This window comes from Delphinapterus leucas, chromosome 16, assembly GCF_059928025.1.
Source record: "Delphinapterus leucas isolate spDelLeu-1000000601 "Yukka" chromosome 16, BTC_Dleu_Yukka2, whole genome shotgun sequence".
Classification (NCBI taxonomy): Eukaryota; Metazoa; Chordata; class Mammalia; order Artiodactyla; family Monodontidae; genus Delphinapterus; species Delphinapterus leucas.
Window position 1 is genome coordinate 73,598,875 of NC_143144.1, and position 18,043 is coordinate 73,616,917.

Genomic DNA, 18,043 nt, shown 5'->3' on the forward strand with positions numbered 1-18,043 from the left:
TAAAGCTACAATAATACAGTAATCAGAACAGGAATCAGTATGGTACCGAAATAAGGAAAGACATTCAGATCAATGGACTAGAAATGAGAGCCCGGAAATGAAACCATCTATCTGTAGTCAACTGATTTTCAACAAGGTGTCAAGAACACTCAATGAAAGAAAAGTCTCTTTAACAAATGGTGCTGGGAAAACTGGATATCCACATGCAAAAGAATGCAGTTGAACCCTTACCTCATACCATATACAAAAATTAACTCAAAATGCATCACATATCTAAGTGTAAAAGCTAAACTTCTTGGAAGAAAGCATAATGATAATCTTCATAACCCTGGGTTTGGAAATGGTTTCTTAGATAGTACACCAAAAGCATAAGCAACAAAAGAAAAAATGGATAAATGAACTTCATTAAATTAAAGCCTGGTGGCGCAGTGGTTGAGAGTCCGCCTGACGATGCAGGGGACGCAGGTTGGTGTCCTGGTCCGGGAAGATCCCACATGCTGTGGAGTGGCTAGGCCCGTGAGCCATGGCCGCTGGGCCTGCGCGTCCAGAGCCTGTGCTCCGCAATGGGAGAGGCCACAACAGTGAGAGGCCCGCGAACCGCAAAAAAAGAGAGTGAAAAGACAACTCACAAATGGAGGGAAGTATTTATAAATCATATATCTGATAAGTATCTAAAATATATAAAACTCTTACAACTAAACAAGAAAAAGACAAATGGCTCAATTTAAAAATGGGCAAAGGACTTGAACAGATATTTCTCCAAAGAAGATATACATATGGCCAACAAGCATATTAAAAAAGGTTCAACATCACTAGTCATCAGAGAAATTCAAATCAAAATTACAAGACGCCACTTCATACCCACTAGGATGGGTTGTATTTTTTAAAAAATGGAATATAGCAAATGCTGGCAAGGATATGGAGAAGTTAGAACACTCACACGTTGATGGTAGGAATGAAAAACAGTGCAGATGCTGTGGAATACAGTATGGCAGCTCCTCAAAAAGTTAAACACAGAATTACTACATGACCCAGTGATTCCACTTCTAAGTACACACATAAGAAAAATGAAAACAGGTGTTGAAACAAAAACTTGTACAAGAATATTCAGAGCAGCAATATTCACAACAGTCAAAAAGAATATTCACAACAGCAATATTCACAACCCAAATGTCCACCAACAGATTAATGGATAAATAAATTGTGATGTAAACATGCAATGGAATGTTATTCAGCCACAAAAAGGAATGGAGTATGATATATGCTACAACATGGATGAACCTCAGAAATATTATGCTGAGCAAATAAAGCCTGATAAAAAGGCTATATATTATATAATTCTATTTACATGAAATACCTAGAATAGGAAAATTCATAGAGACAGAAAGCAGATTAATGGTTCCCAAGGGTTTAAGAGGAGGGGAAATGGGGTGTGCCCACATAGTGGGTGTGGGGTTTCATTTTGGGATGGTGAAAATGTTCTGGAACTAAACACTGGTGATGAAGGTACAATATCGTGAATGCACTAAATGCCACTGAATTGTTTGCTTTAAAATGGTAAATTTTATGCTATGTGTATTTTACATGTTTTTTAAAAGGCAATAAAGGAATGCTGTGAACAACTTTATGTTCATAAACTCAACAACTGAGAATGGATCAATTCCTCAAATACAACAAGCTACCAAAATTCAATCTCAATGAAACAGACAACCTGAATAGTCCTATACCATCAAAGAAATTGAATCTGCAGTTGAAAAGCTTTTGAAAAAGAAATCTCCAGGCCCAGACAGTTTCACTGGATAATCCTACCAGACACAGAAAGCAGAATTAACACAAATCTTATATAATATCTCCCAGAAAGTACAAGAGGAGAAAACAATCCTGACTAATTTTGTGAGGCTAGTATTACCCTGATACCAAAACCAGACATAGAGGACACAAAAGAATAAAATTGTGGACCAATATCTCTCATGAACATAGTTGCAAAAATCCTCAATAAAATACTGGCAAATTGAATCGAGCAATATATAAAAAGTTTTATACACTATGACCAAGTAGAATTTATTCCAAGTGTTCACGGCTGATTCACTATTCAAAAGTCAATCAATGGGGAATTCCCTGGCAGTCCAGTGGTTAGGACTTGGAGCTTTCACTGCTGGGGCCCGGGTTCAATCCCTGCTTGGGGAACTAAGATCCTGCAAGCTGCACGGCATGGCCAAAAAAAAAAAAAAGAAATCAATCAATCCATCCTATCAATGGGCTGAAGAAGAAAAATTATATGATCATAACAATTGATGCAGGAAAAGCACTTGACAAAATCCAATACCCATAGATGACAGAAACTCTCAGCAAACTAGGAAGAGAGTGGAAACTTTCTCACCTTGTTAAAGAGCATCTACAAAACTCCTATATCACATAAATCATATGTAATAAAGGAAATACAAATTAAAACAGCAACGAGATACCTCTACACATCTATGAGAACGGCCCAAATCCAGAACCCTGACAACACCAAATGCTAGTGAGGATGTGGAGAAACAGAACTCTGACTCATTGCTGGTGGGAATGCAAAATGGTACAGCTGCTTTGGAAGACAATTTGGTGCTTTCTTACAAAACTAGACATACTCTTACCATAATTAAGATCCAGCAATCATGCTCCTTGGTACTTACCCAAAGGAGTAAAAACTTATATCCACACAAAAACCTGCAAACAGATGCTGACAGCAGCTTTATTCATAATTGCCAAAAGTTGGAAGCAACCAAGACGTCCTTCAGTAGGTGAACAGACAAATAAATGAGGTATATCCAGACAATGGAATATTATTCAGCACTCAAAAGAAATGAGCTATCAAACCATGAAAAGACATGGAAGAAACTTAAATGCATATTACTAAGTGAAAGAAGGCAATCTGAAAAGACCATACAGTGTATGAAGTTCTGGAAAAGGCAAACCTACGGAGACAGTAAAGAGATCAGTGGTTATCAAGGGTTGGGGGGAAGGAATGAATACGTGGACCACAGAGGATTTTGAGGACAGTGTCTGTGTCTGTGTGATACCATAATGATGGATACATGTCATTATACATTTGTCCAAACCCACAGAATGTACAACACCAAGATCAAAATGTCATGTTAACTATGGACTTTGGGTATAACAAATGTACCACTCTGGTGGGAGATGTTGATAATGGGGGAGGCTATTCATGTGTGGGGTCAAAGTGTATATGGGAACTTTCTGTATCTTCTCAATTTTGCTGTGAACCTAAAACTGCTCTAAAAAAAATAAGTCTTTTAAAAAAAAAAAAGATACAGAAAGAACCTATAGTCTAAAAGAGATTCAGGAGACACATAAACACATAAACTAATCATACTATACAGTCTTTATTTGAATCTTAATGCAAACAAATGAACTTTAAAAATAAAATTAAAAAGTATGAGATAATTAGGGACATTTATACACTATTTGATGATACTACTGGAAACACTGTTAAATTTTTAGGTGTGATAATGGCATTATGGTTATATATTTTAAGATTTCTTATCTTTTAGAGATATATGCTGAAATATTAAATATTTATTGATAAAAGGGCATAATGTCGGGGATTTGTTTCATGATAATTGAGGAGGGGAGGAGTAGAAGGAAGGAATATGAAATAAAACTGGCCATGTGTTATATCTGTAGCTGGGTGATGGGTATATGGAATTTATTCAACTATCCTGTTTGAAATATTCTATGATATTTTTAGAATAAATAAAATTTAAATGATCCTGCACAAAGTCAAACTCTACCTGGCTTCACTACGAATACCCTAGCAGAGCTGACTGGCAGGCTAGCCAAGCACGTTCCATAAAAAGAAAAATCCTACAGCTAATATCATTCTGGATGGTGAAAGACTGAATGCTTTCTTTCTAAATTTGGAAACAAAGCAAAGATGCTCACTCTCAGCACTACAATTCAACACAGAAATGGAAGTTCTAGCCTCTGCAATGAGGTGAAAAAAAGAAATACAAGGCAGACCAATTGGAAAGGAAGAAATAAAACTGTCCCTATTTGCAGATAACATGACTGTTTACTAGAAAATCCCAAGGACTCTACCAAAGAAATTCTAGAACTAACAGTAGATTCAACAATGTAGCAGGAAATAAGATGAACACACAAAAATCAATTCCATATATACCAACAATAAGCACGTGAAACCAAAATTAAAAGCACAATACAATTTATGATCACTCCAAAGAAAATGAAATACTAAGGTATAAATTTAACAAAATATGCACAGGATCTATATCCTGAAAATTACTAAATGCTGATGAAAGAAATCAAAGAATTCCTAAATAAATTGAGAGACATGCTATGTTCCTGGATTAGAAGACTCAGCAGAGTGAACATGTCAGTACTCCCCAGGTTGTTGTATATGTTTAAGGCAATTCCTATCAAAATCCCAGTAAGGTTTTTTGTAGACACAGGCAAACTTATTCCAAAATTTATATGCAAAGGCACAAGCCCCTGAATAGCTAAAATAACCTTGAAAATGAAGAATGAAGGGGTAGGAATCACTCTATCTTATGTGAAGGCCTACAATATAGATACAGTAATCAAGACAGGTGGTACTAACAGAGGGATAGACACATAGATCAATATAACAGAACAGAGAACTCTGAAATAAACCCACACAAATGCGTCCAACTGACTTTAACAAAGCAATTCAATGGTGGAAGGGTCTCCTTTTCAACAAACGGTGGAGGGCCAACTGGGCATCCATAGGTCAAAAAAAAAAAAGAACCTTAAAACCTCATACCTTCATGCAAAAGTTAACTCAAAATGGAGTTAAACATAAACTTAAATGTAAAACAAAACTATAAAACATTTAGAAAAACACAGGAGAAAATCTTTAGGACTTTTAAACTTGACACCAAAAGCAAGATCCATAAAAGGAAAAGTTGATAAATCCAACCTCACCAAAATTATCAAATTTTGCTCTGGAAAAGGCCCTATTAAGAGGATGAAAGGTACAGACTTAGAAAAATATTTGCAAACCACACATCTGACAAAGGACTAGTATCTAGACTACATGAAGAATATTCAAAACTCAACAGTAAAAAAAATCCAACTAGAAAATGGGCAAAAGAAATGAACAGACACTTCTACAAAGAGAGAGCAAATAACCACAAGATGCCCAACATCATTAGCCATTAGAAAAAAATGCAAATAAAAATATTAGATATCACTACATACCTATTAGAATAGCCAAAATAAAAAATGTCAAGGCAGAGCACAGAAAATTTTTAAGTCTGCAAAACTCTTCTGTATGATGCTAAAAAAGTGGATACATGTCATTTGTCAAAACCCATAGAATGTACAACACAAAGAATGAACCCTGGGACTTCCCTGGTGGTCCGGTGTTCAGGAATCCACCTTCCGGGCTTCCCTGGTGGCGCAGTGGTTGAGAGTCCGCCTGCCGATGCAGGGGACACGGGTTCGTGCCCCGGTCCGGGAAGATCCCACATGCCGCGGAGCGGCTGGGCCTGTGAGCCATGGCCGCTGAGCCTGCGCGTCCAGAGCCTGTGCTCCGTAACGGGAGAGGCCACAACAGTGAGAGGCCTGCGTACCGCAAAAAAAAAAAAAAAAAAAGAATCCACCTTCCAATGCAGGGAATGGGGGTTCAACCCCTGGTTGGGAAGCTAAGATCCCACATGACGTGGGGCAACTAAGCCCACGTGCCACAACTACTGAGCCTGCGTGCCACAACTAGAGAGCCTGCGTGCTGCAACTACACAGCCCACGCACCCTGGCGCCCGAGCACCACAACTAGAGAGAAGCCCACGCACCACAATGAAAGATCCCGCATGCCACAACTAAGAACCGATTCGGCCAAATATCAATAAATAAATAAATAAAAAGAATGAACCCTAATGTAAACTATGAACTTTGGGTAATAATGATGTATCAGTGTAGGTTCACAGACAGTAACAAACGTACTACTCTGGTATAGGATGTTGACAGCGGGGGAGGCTATGCATATGTGAGAGCAAGGAGTATATGGGAACTCTCTGTACTTTGTCAATTTTGCTGTGAACCTAAAACTGCTCTTTTAAAAAAGTCTATTAAATAAAAAATATATATATAAAAGAGTATTACTCAACCATAAAAAAGAATGAAATACTGCCACTGCAGCAACATGGATGGACCTAGAGATTATCATACTAAGTGAAGTAAGTCTGACAGAGACAGACAAATATTGTATGATATCACTTATATGTGGAATCTAAAAATTAATACAAATGAACTTATTTACAAAACAGAAACAGACTCACAGATATAGAAAACAAACTTAAAGATGCTCAAAGAACTAAAGCAAGACATGGAGAAAGTCAAGAAAACAAAGTATAAACAAAATGGAAATAACAGTAAAGAAACGGAAAAAAATGAAGAAACCAAAAAGAAATTATAGAGCCACTTTGTGCCTCCTATACAACTTAAGAGACTAATACATTAAAAAAATTACTAGTCTAGAAGGTAGTATTTTGTAACTTTGGCTTGTAACTCCACATTCTATTTTTACATGATTTAAGAGACTACTAATACATTTTTAAAAAACAATTGTTATTTTATGTTTATGACAATATATAAAGATGTAACTTTGGGCTTCCCTGGTGGTGCAGTGGTTGAGAGTCTGCCTGCCAATGCAGGGGACACAGGTTCATGCCCCAGTCCAGGAAGATCCCACATGCCGCGGAGCAGCTAGGCCCGTGAGCCATGGCCACTGAGCCTGTGCGTCCGGAGCCTGTGCTCTGCAACAGGAGAGGCCACAACAGTGAGAGGCCCGCGTATCTCACACACACACACACAAAAAAGATGTAACTTTGTGATATTGATAAGTGAAAGGGGGTAGGGACAGAGCTGTATAGAAGCTGAGTTTTTGTATGTTATTGAAGTTAAGCTGGTATTAATGCAAACTGGGGACTTTAGGATGTTAAATGTAATTCCCATGGAAACTATATAAAATATATATCTGTAGAACACATATAAAAAAAGAGAATTAAAAACATTCTACTATTAAAAAAATCAATTAAACACAAAAGAAGACATTAATGCAGGAAATGGAGGGACAAAAAAGCTAGAAGGCATATGGAGAACAAACAGCAAAGTGACAAAAGTAAGTCCCTCCTTAACAGTAATTACTTTAAATATAAATCGATTAAACTCTCCAATCAAAAGTATATACACTAAAAATGAAAATCAAAAAAAAAAGTAGGAAAACAATTCCATTTACAATAGCATCAAAAAGAATACTTAGAAATTAATATTAAGATTTAATTACTACTCAAAGCAATCTACATATTCAATGCAATCTCTATCACAATCCCAATGATGTTTTTAATAGAAATAGAAAAATCCATCACAAAATTTATGTAGCATCTCAAAGGGATCATGAATAGCCAAAACAACCTTGCAGAAGAAGAAAACTGGAGGATTTGCACTTCTGATTTCAAAACTTACTGCAAAGTTACAGTAATCAGAACAAAGTGCTACTGGCATAGAGACAGACCAATGGAATAGACCTGAGAGCCCAGAAATAAATGCTCACACATGCAGACAAATTTTTGTGTGTGTGCGTGTGTGTGTCTGTGTGTGGTACGCAGGCCTCTCACTGTTGTGGCCTCTCCCATCGCGGAGCACAGGCTCCGGACGCGCAGGCTCAGCAGCCATGGCTCACGGGCCCAGCCGCTCCGCGGCACGTGGGATCTTCCCGGATCGGGGCACGAACCTGTGTCCCCTGCATAGGCAGGCGGACTCTCAACCACTGTGCCACCAGGGAAGCCCCAATTGGCCTACTTCTACAAAACACATTCCATGCTATATTTTAAATATAGCACATACTATATTTTAAAATAGCACTATGCTATTTTAAATATGCTATATTTTAAGGTTTAAATGATCTCCAAACATTATTTAGCTTTTACATTGCTACTAACCTCAAAAAAGGGTCAGATGGTACTGAAAAGGAATTTCAGCTCTCCTTCCAGAAAAATTCTTTTCCATTTCAGTCACTGTGGCCTCATCAAAACTTTTCACACTGGTCTATCTCTTAACTAAACTTTGTGTTCTCAACAAAGTAAGCGTATTAAAAATCAAACAATGTTGAACATCACTTGTTGAATACCTGCTATGTTATAGCACATTACAATGTCTCATTTAATCCTCACAACAAACCTATAGAGAGGGGAATAAATCTTATGACATTTCCACTATGAAGGGAACTTTATGACTGATGGGTAAAAGTGAGAAAATTTACCCTACAGAAAATAAATAAATAAAAATCAAAAAATTTCCTTGACTATAAATTTGAAGTATCATTAGTAAAAAAATGTTCAAGGCTCTAAAGATCCTGAGTGCTGGGTCTCCTGCTCAACTAACACAGAATTCCCACTGGGAATTTTCTCACCAGTAAGAAGAAACTGAACACCAGAGAGAAAACTTACACTTGAAGGCCCACAGTGAGGAATTCATCCCAAATTCTAGGCTGGATACTGTGCTATAATGGTAGGAGCACAGGCTTTGGGTCAGAAAGCCCTAGCTCAAACATCAGAACTGCCGTATATTAGCTTACCTCCCTCAGTCTCAGTCACCTCTACCATAAAGTGGAGATAATAGTGTCCATTTTGTAAGTCTGTTGTGAGGATTAAACGAGACATTGTAATGTGCTGTAACACAGAGATACGCCACAAATGGTTATCTATTATTATCAGATCCTTTTGTAGAACTCATAAGTACCTATTGGAAAGAGAATGTAAGATCAACAGGCTTTAAGTTAAGCAACTGGGGAATTCACTAGACAATATGACCCATAAAGAGAGATGACTTTGTGAACCCCGAGAAGGAAGTTGTCACTAACATGATATCAATCTTTCTGCAATTCAGGGATTCTTATCCCTCCTCTCATTTCAAACTTGCACTGACTCACTCTTATTGTCTCTAACCCAACATTTCTACCCTGTTCAACACCCACCCTTTTCTACTCTGCTCCAAAATGTTGTGGCCAAGAGTCTATAAACTACACTCTCCTATTAGCTTCTACTAATAGGATGTAGTGGCAGAAGAGCAGAAGGCAGAAGGTGGGGGAAAGCTCTCTCTTCTCTTTACACTCTTCTCTCTCTCTCTCTCCTCTCTCCTTCTGACAGCAACTTAAGAAGTGGCTCTGTCCTTTGGTGATCCTAGCTCCTACACCAAGGCCCCTACTCCATCCTACTCCATGGTCCCACCACCTGCCACATGGGTCCTTTTGGGCACTCCTGGGTTCTATGGGGTGGAAACCTCTAACTGTAGTACTAATATCAGGTTATCTCAATGGAAACCCATTGCTTTTCAGCCCTCCAGTACATGTGTAACCAATTTCCTTCTGCTGAAATATGTGGAGAGGTTTCTGTAAAAGCCCAAAACCCTTGGTGTGGCCTCAAGATCCTACATGATCTTATCCCTACCTACCTCCCAAGCCTCATCTATTGATCATCTTTCTCTGACTCGCCAAGGCCTTTTTATAAACTTCTTCAAATACTCCAATCTCCATCGTGCCTCATTATCTTCACACATATGGTTCCTTCTACCTGAAATATTCTTCCTTACATTATTCACCTGGGCAATTTTTATTCATCCTTCAGATCTCAGCTTAAATGTCACTTTCTCAAAGAGGTCTTTCTTGAGATCCCAAATCAAGTCAGATTTTACATTCTCACAGCACTCATACTTTTCCTTCATAACATTTATTACAATTGTATTCATATAATCTCTCTTTTACTTATTTGCTCAATATTTGTCTTCCCTTAATCAACTTTAAGGGACACAAGAACAGGCTAGGTCTGTTCTCTGCTCTATACTTAGTGTGCATCAAATAAAGTAATTATTCAAAAAGTACTCATTAAATAATAATAAATATCCTTTACTCATACTTAGAGAATGGTAAACAAAACATTTTCACAGCATTATCTCCTTTGATCTTTACAATAGCTTTTTGAAGTTAAATCAGGCAGATATGAGAAACGAATGAGCCCCAGTTTCCAAGAATGGAAGCTAACTTGTAGCTCACTCAACCTGATATGACCCAAATCTGAGCAGAGCTGTGGTGTACTCCAGAATGAAATAAACATAGAGGCCACTGGCACAACTGAACACTTAAAAAAAAAGAAGAAGAAAGAAAAGAAGCCTGTTTACTGAATACTGAGAATCTAAAATGAAGTGGTAGTAACTGCCTGTTGTCTACTCCTCTGTTCTACCTCAGCTCTCAGGGAAAAAATTCTCATGAACATGGGACTGCTTGCAGGTAGCTGTGGATGATGCACTATTAGGGACTATGACTCTTCACCCTTCCTAGATCAGAGCCCAGGTGCTGAGCACCTCCTGAGGCCTCTTCTGCAAAGAGCCAGAAGGGTGGGCCCAGGCCCCGAAGCACTGCTGGGCCAGGATGCCTGTAATGGCACCCACAGCAGCACTGCGGTTAGTCCCACAATTAGGCCTTTTCCTAACAGAAAGGATCTTTACAAGAGAGCGCAGAGAGCACGTCTCCAGGGTCCGCTCTCCTAGAGTACTTATATCTAAATCAGAGGCTTCTCTTTTATTGTCTTATTTCCTCCTAAAGTTCAATTAGAACAGCAAGAATCTATTATTGTCTCAACTGCTTCAATTCACTTAGAGGAAAAAATTTAATAACTCAAAACACTTCTGGCCAAGTTTCTCTGAGTGCAACAAAGTATTTCTGATTAATTCAACACTTTAAACCACAACCTGGAATATCTGATAGAATCTATAAAATATCTACTAGAAACAGTGAGTTTAGCAAGGGTGCAAGAGTTTAGCAAAGGTCTATATACAAAAATCAACTGTACTTCTATATACTAGCAACAAATCATCAGAAATTGAAATTTTAAGTATACTATTTACAGTAACATCAAAAAATATGAAATACTTAGGGATAAATCTGGCAAAAGATGAGAAAGACCTGTAAACTGAAAACTACTAAATACTGCTAAGAGAAATTAAAGAAGAACTAAATAAATGGAGAGGTATATTTTGTTCAATGTTGTTAAGATGTCAGTATAGTTAAGATGTCAAACCCAATACTGTTAAGATGTCAATTCTCCCCAAACTGATCTACATAAGTTCAACGTAATCTCAGTTAAAATCATTACAGAAGTTGACAAGCTGATTCTAAAATTCACATGAAAATGAAAAAGATCTAGAATCGTCAAAAGAAAGTTGGAGGGCTAACACTACCTTTTTTTCAAGACTTACAAAGCTACAGTAATTAAATCAGTGTGATATTGGCATAAAGATAGACAAATTAACCAATAGAGCAGAATAGAAATAAATCCACACACATACAGACAACTGATTTTTGACAAAGGCAATGTGGAGAAGAAAGGATAGACATTTTCAACAAATGGTGCTGGCACATTTACTTATTTTCACTGAAGTACAGTTGATTTACAATACTGTGTTAGTTTCAAGTGTACAACATAGTGATTCAGTTCCATATATATATGGAACTGAATATATATACTTTTTCAGATTCTTTTCCATTATAAGTTATTATAAGATACTGAATATAGTTCCCTGTGCTATTTAGTAAATCCTTGTTGCTTATCTATTTTATGTATATTAACAGATGTTAATCCCATATTCCTAATTTATCCCTCCCCCACATCCTTTCCCCTTTGGTACCCATAAGTTTGAGTTTGTTTTCTATGTCTATCAGTCTCTTTCTGTTTTGTATATAGATTCATCTGTATCATTTTTTAGCTTCCACATATAAATGACATCATATAATATGTCTTTCTCTGTCTGCTTACTTCACTGAGTATGATATTCTCTAGGTCATCCATGTTGCTGCGAATGGCAACGTTTCATACTTTTTTATGGCTGAGTAATATTCCAGTGTGTGTGTGTGTGTGTGTGTGTGTGTGTGTGTGTGTGTGTGTGTGCGTGCACGCCACATCTTCTTAAACCAATCATCTGTTGATGGACACTGGTGGTTTCCCATGTCTTGGCTACTGTACAGAGTGGTCCAATGGAGAGCATCCATCAAAAACCTCTCCACATACCCTTAAGAAAAGGAAAATTAGGAATGGCACAGAAAAAGGTTGAACACAAGATCTCATGTCTAACTAATAACAGGACCCACAAAGGGTTTGTTTACTTTTGAGAAAATTCACCCCTTAGGAAGTAAGCTTGTCATTTTCCCTTATCAGTCCTGAAAGTGTATCACCTCAACTTCTATAGCAGTCATTCATTCGTTAATTTTTCCATTAATTCAACATATATTGAGAGAGTACCTACTCTGCAGCAATGAACAGGATAGACAAGGTCCCTTGTCACCTTTGGGGAAAGAGAGACACAAAAGAACAATAAAGAAACAGCAATAAGAGCTATGCAGAGAATTAAAACTAGGACATGTGATAGTAACCACGTGATTACATTAGTCAGTGTGGTCAGGAAATGCCCTTCTGAGGGGTGATATTTACAGTTAAGTCTAAACAAAAAGGAATCAACTAGGTGAAAATATTCCAAGGCAAGTGAGTAGTTAGCTCTAAGACAGGAACAAGCTTACAAACTTTACCCTACACTACCATTTTTCTATGTTTCAACTATCTTCTGAAAATTCAACTGAATTTTCTAAGGCCTAGAAGCTAGAGCAATGGCTATCAGACAATATCTACAACACTAAGTTAGTGGTATACTAGAAAGAACTTGGGACTTAGAAGAACCATTGCTTCATTCTTTCAACTAATATTTGAGCATTTGCCTGATAACAGACACTATGCTTGACATAGACTATAACCACAAATAAGATATCAAATAAGCATTTAGAAACCTGTGGAATAAATGTTACAAAAGGAGCTAGAACTGAGTACCCCTGAGTACTCCAGGCATCCTGAGAGCAGGCACTCACTCAGGCTTGGGGCATGAGGGAAGACTTCCCAAAAGTGTTGTTTAAGCAAAGATGTAAAGACGAGGACTTAAATCAATGAGGAAAGGGTTGGAAGAGGAAAATAAAAGAGCATTACGGTAGAAAGAGCATATGCATAGGCCCAAGGTGAGAAAGGGCATAGAGTAACAGAGGAATGTATGGCTAGAATTACAGCATCAGGAGAGAAAGGGGGAAATGGAGCTGGATATGTTAGCAAGCACTGAGTTTTGAAAGCCTTGTACTTTAAAATTTATCCTGAAAACAATGGGGAGCTTTTTAAGAGATTAAGTAGAGGAGTGATATGACCAGATTTACACTTTAGAAAGGTCCCTGGCTGTAATGGAAAGAATATTTGGAGGCAGGACTAGAAATAGGGGAATATTTGGGAGGCTGTGGCTGACATCTGGGGGAAAATGATGGCCTAAACTAAGACAGCAGGGAGGATGGAAAGATGGACTGAAAAGATATTTAGGAGATAGAATTGGCAGTATTTGGTAACATATTGGATATAGGAAGTGAATGAGATGAACCCCAGGTTTCAGGCATGAACAACTGGGTGGACAAGTAACACACAAGATGAGGATCAGCTTTTAGGGACAAAGGAAGTTAGAGACATAAAGAGTCTGAAATACCTTTGAGGTCTCCAAATAAAAGTATCAAAGGTCAGCTAGATACCTGGGTTTACAGCCCAAGAGAGAGGCCTGACGGGCAGGATTAGAAATGGGGACTCATTTAAGAGCCATCAACTCATTTGAATCTGGAGTCAAACAAAGCAACTATTAAAAGGTATCTTGAGACAATCATAGAAATTTAGGAAGTAATAGATGATATTAAATTACTGTTAATTCTGCTTAGGTATAAAATGGAATGGTGGTTATGATTTTTAAAAGCCTTTATGAAATGGATTTGAAGTATTTACAAGTGAAATGATAAGATGCACAAAATGTCAGTAATTGTTGCAGCTGAGTAATGGGTCTATGGGCATTAATTAAACTATTATCTCTACTTCTATGTTTGAAAACATCTGTAATAGTTAAAAAAATTTTTTAAAGTCATCTACCTACAGTGGAAACAGTAAGAAATGGATAAAATTGCTCCAGGATGAGAAGGGAAGAAAAAGGACAGTGGGGTGTGTGGAAGCTGGAATTCTGAGGATCTCATTATTTAAAGAAAAAGCACAGGAAAAGGAGTTGCTGAAGAGACCTGAGGCTGATAGAGAGGCAGGAGAAAATCCAAAGATGGTGATGTCCCCGAAGCCAAGGGAAGAGTTGTAAGAAGGCAGGAATAACCAATAGTGTCAAATAGCACAGAGGACTCAAGTAAAAGGAAGACTGGAAAGTACTTGTGGACTTAGCAACCAGAAGGTTGCAATGCCCTTTACCAAGTCAGTCCAGTACAGTGGTGGACACCAAAGTTGGATTTCAGTGAACTGAAGAATGAATGGGACATGAGGAAATGGGAAAAGGGGTACAGATCACTCTCAAGCAGCTGAGCTCTGAAGGGGGAAAAAAAAAGGATTATAGCTAAACCGCTTTGGGACTGAGAAAGGGATTTTGGGTCTTAAGATGGAAAAGACTTGAGCCTGATTAAGGAAAGAGGGGGTGGCCTCAGTCACTAATCATGACCTTGTATAGGTCACATTTGTAAAATGGGATAATAAATAGGACAGCCCTTCAGGATTCAAACAAGATAATATAAGTGAAGGTCTTCAGTAAACTGTCAGGTGTTATATACATTACTATTATGAAGTAGGTAAATGATTACTATCAAATTTGTAAAGTCTAAGCAGCCTTACCATTCTGCTTGTTTCCTCTCCATAAGCAAAGAACATTATATCTTCACCAGTATAGAGGAAAAGAGAGAGATCAGAGCGAAACAGCTAGTGAGGATAATCAGGAAATAATACATGCCATTTTTCTGTTGGGCATGGATGAGGTTAGTGATTTATTCTGCAAAGCAAATGAATCAGCAACCATTTTCTATTAATGGTAAACAGGAAAAATATTTAAAGCCTAGCAATATGTAGCCAACAGATTGTACATATTAACAAAGGCAAACATAATAATAAAGGAAGTAGAGTTCTACAAAAATTAAATAATGAAAATGGTATTCGGAAACCCATTAGCAAGGAACTATGATGCTAGGAAAAGTAGCACTTTCAGTGTAAGCAAAGACCTTTGCTTTTAAAATCCTTAATGAAGATGAGTCCAAAAAACAGTACTAAAAGCTATGGGAAAGTCTTGAAAATCAAACTGCAAAAAAAAAAAAAAATACAGGCTGCTGAGTTGATGCCCATAATGGACCCTGAAGTCAATACCACACGTGTTAGTTAAATGGCTGCAAACCACCACTAAATGGATACATGAAGTACATTTTATGTGTCTATTCTGTCTTTTTTTTTTCTTGTTTAAATCAAAGCCTATTGCTAGAACTAAGGAATTTCAAAACTTCACATTCTGGTATAAAACTGCAGCCATTGGGGCTTCCCTGGTTGAGAGTCCGCCTGCCAATGCAGGGGACACGGGTTCGTGCCCCGCCCGGGAGGATCCCACATGCCGCGGAGTGGCTGGGCCCGTGAGCCACGGCCGCTGAGCCTGCAGGTCCGGAACCTGTGCTCTGCAGCGGGAGAGGCCACAACAGTGAGAGGCCCGCGTACCGCAAAAAAAAAAAAAAAAAAAAAATACTGCAGCCATTGGAGATTTTCTCTGAGCTCCCTATTGACTCTTGCTCTACGCTTTTCTCCTCCTTTTCTCCTTCGCCTTTCTCTTCTTTCTTACTCTTTTTTTTCCCTCACCTTCTGTATTCCCAGCAAAATTACTGCCAAAGTTGTTAATTTCAGTCATTTAATTTTTTATCATGAGTTTTAAGCCCCCTTTTCCAAGAGGCATTTATACTTTTAAAGCCATCTCTAATAGTGAAAAGGAAGTCTCCATATTCTGGCAAGCAAATGAGAGACAGATTCTCTTTGTGGGAGGGAATGGGCAGCTCAAGTCCTTGACATCAGGGCCCACTAGCTGCAGCACCCTGAATGGATGCAAGAGTTTGGTGTGGAAGTGAAGTTCCCCTCTTGGCTCTCAGCTCACTACCCCAGATTTACTGAAATTGAGCATCAGATCCTTTCTTTTTTATGCTAAGGTCCTCCATGCTGCCAGAAAACCACTGGAGTTGTCCTGAGGTCTAGAAACCTCTTGTCAATCCTACTGTGGTACACGTCATTGCAAATGTATTTGAGCTAACAGGGAACACATCTAATAGTACATAAATTCAAATCCCTCCTGTTTTTCTTGTGAAAGATAATAATTTGTTAGCTTAAATAAGAGGCAGGCCCTTTCTGAGAACTATCATTCTGTGAAATTAACACCTAAGATCTTTTTCCTGATAAGAAGTTTGCAATTAATAGTTAACTATGAATATCAAGCCAGGATTTCTTACTTTCAACTAATCATGACTACAATAAATGAAGAAAGCTTTAGTTCAAATACACAGCTGATTTTACCTAACAAGAGAACCAAGAAAGTACCCCAATTAACGAGTTGTTAATAGTTCAATCATTCATCTATTCATTCATTCAAAAAATAACTTATTAAATACCTATTATAAACTAGGCCCTGTGCTAAGCCAACGGACATATAATAATAATAGCTACTATTTATTGAGCACTTTATGGTATATTAGGCATTTTCTAAAGGCTTTACATGTAATGTCTCATTTAATCCTCACAGGAGGTACTGGCCTGTCTCTAACATTTGCCAGGTTAGAGAAGCAAGGGTAAAATAGAGGACTCTAGCCTACCTCCCTTCTCTCCCCACCTACAGCATATCTTTCGTCACACAAGGAGCCTTGCATCAATTGGTGTAAACACCTTGACCCAAACATCCAAGCTGTGTCCACCTTCCCACTCTACACACAGCAGATCCTTAGTTACCTACCATAAGGTCTCTGTGTACACACACCAGAGACACAGACTAGCTTTGGGAGGATGGACCTGGGGAAAAGCCCAGCTAGCTCTGGATGCTTGCTCAGAGCTATTTGGGTAGGGAGTCCTGGGATCTCAAGTATCAGAAGTATGGCCTAGAAGAGGCAGATACAGGAATTGAACTGCTTGCCCATGGGGTGAGACATAGCCAGAAGAAAGTTAGAGCAGGGTCTTCTAAAGCACACGGTCCAGGGCAGGAGCCTTAGTTGCCTGGGTCTAAAGGGCAGTATCAATGAGGAAGGTATAATTATTATCCCCAATTTGAAGATGAGAAAACTAAGATCAGAGGTTAAACAACTTGTCTTAGGTCACATAGCTAATAAATGACAAAGCCAGGATTTGAAAGCAGACAGGCCCTGGAGTCAGACTGCATGGGTTCAAATCCTAGTTCTGCCCATTAAACAATGTTGTCCCTCCATGGATTAATGAAGAAAATAGTTCTCTGTTGTCATAGTTTATTGTGTAGTGGAAAAGAGACAAAAAACAAATTTAAAAACTGAATAACTATATAATTATGTATTTTATAGTATAAATTATAAAATATAAATGTTATAAACAAAGGGTAGTGGTAGGAAATGTAACCAGTGGGTCCAGGGACAAGGAAGCTCATTTGGATAGAGGTTATTATAAAAGGTCTTTCTAAAGAGGTTACACCAAGGTGACAGCTAAAAGATGAGAAATGGTCAGCAGCCATGCAAAGACAAGGGAAGGAACAGTCCAGTCACAGGATCTAGTGTACATATGGAAAGCCTGAAGACACCTGTCCAAGTTAATTCAAAACACCTATTTTTCAACCAACTTCATTCATTCTATCATTCATTCCTCCATTCATTCATTCAAAAAAATATTTCTAAAAGCCTATTTTACGTAAGTTCTATAGTAAAAGTAGGATACATCAGGACAAATCCTGACTTTCGGAAGTTCATAGTCAGCCTAGTAGGGAAGTGTAGATGCCCAAACAACTAAAAAAATGGTGAACATTTATTAGCTGCTCACTAGGCAACAAGTGCTATACTAAATACCTTACATCCATTATTTCATTTAATTTTCACAGTAACCCTATGAAGTATGTACTATTATTGTCTCCATTTTATAGATGAGAA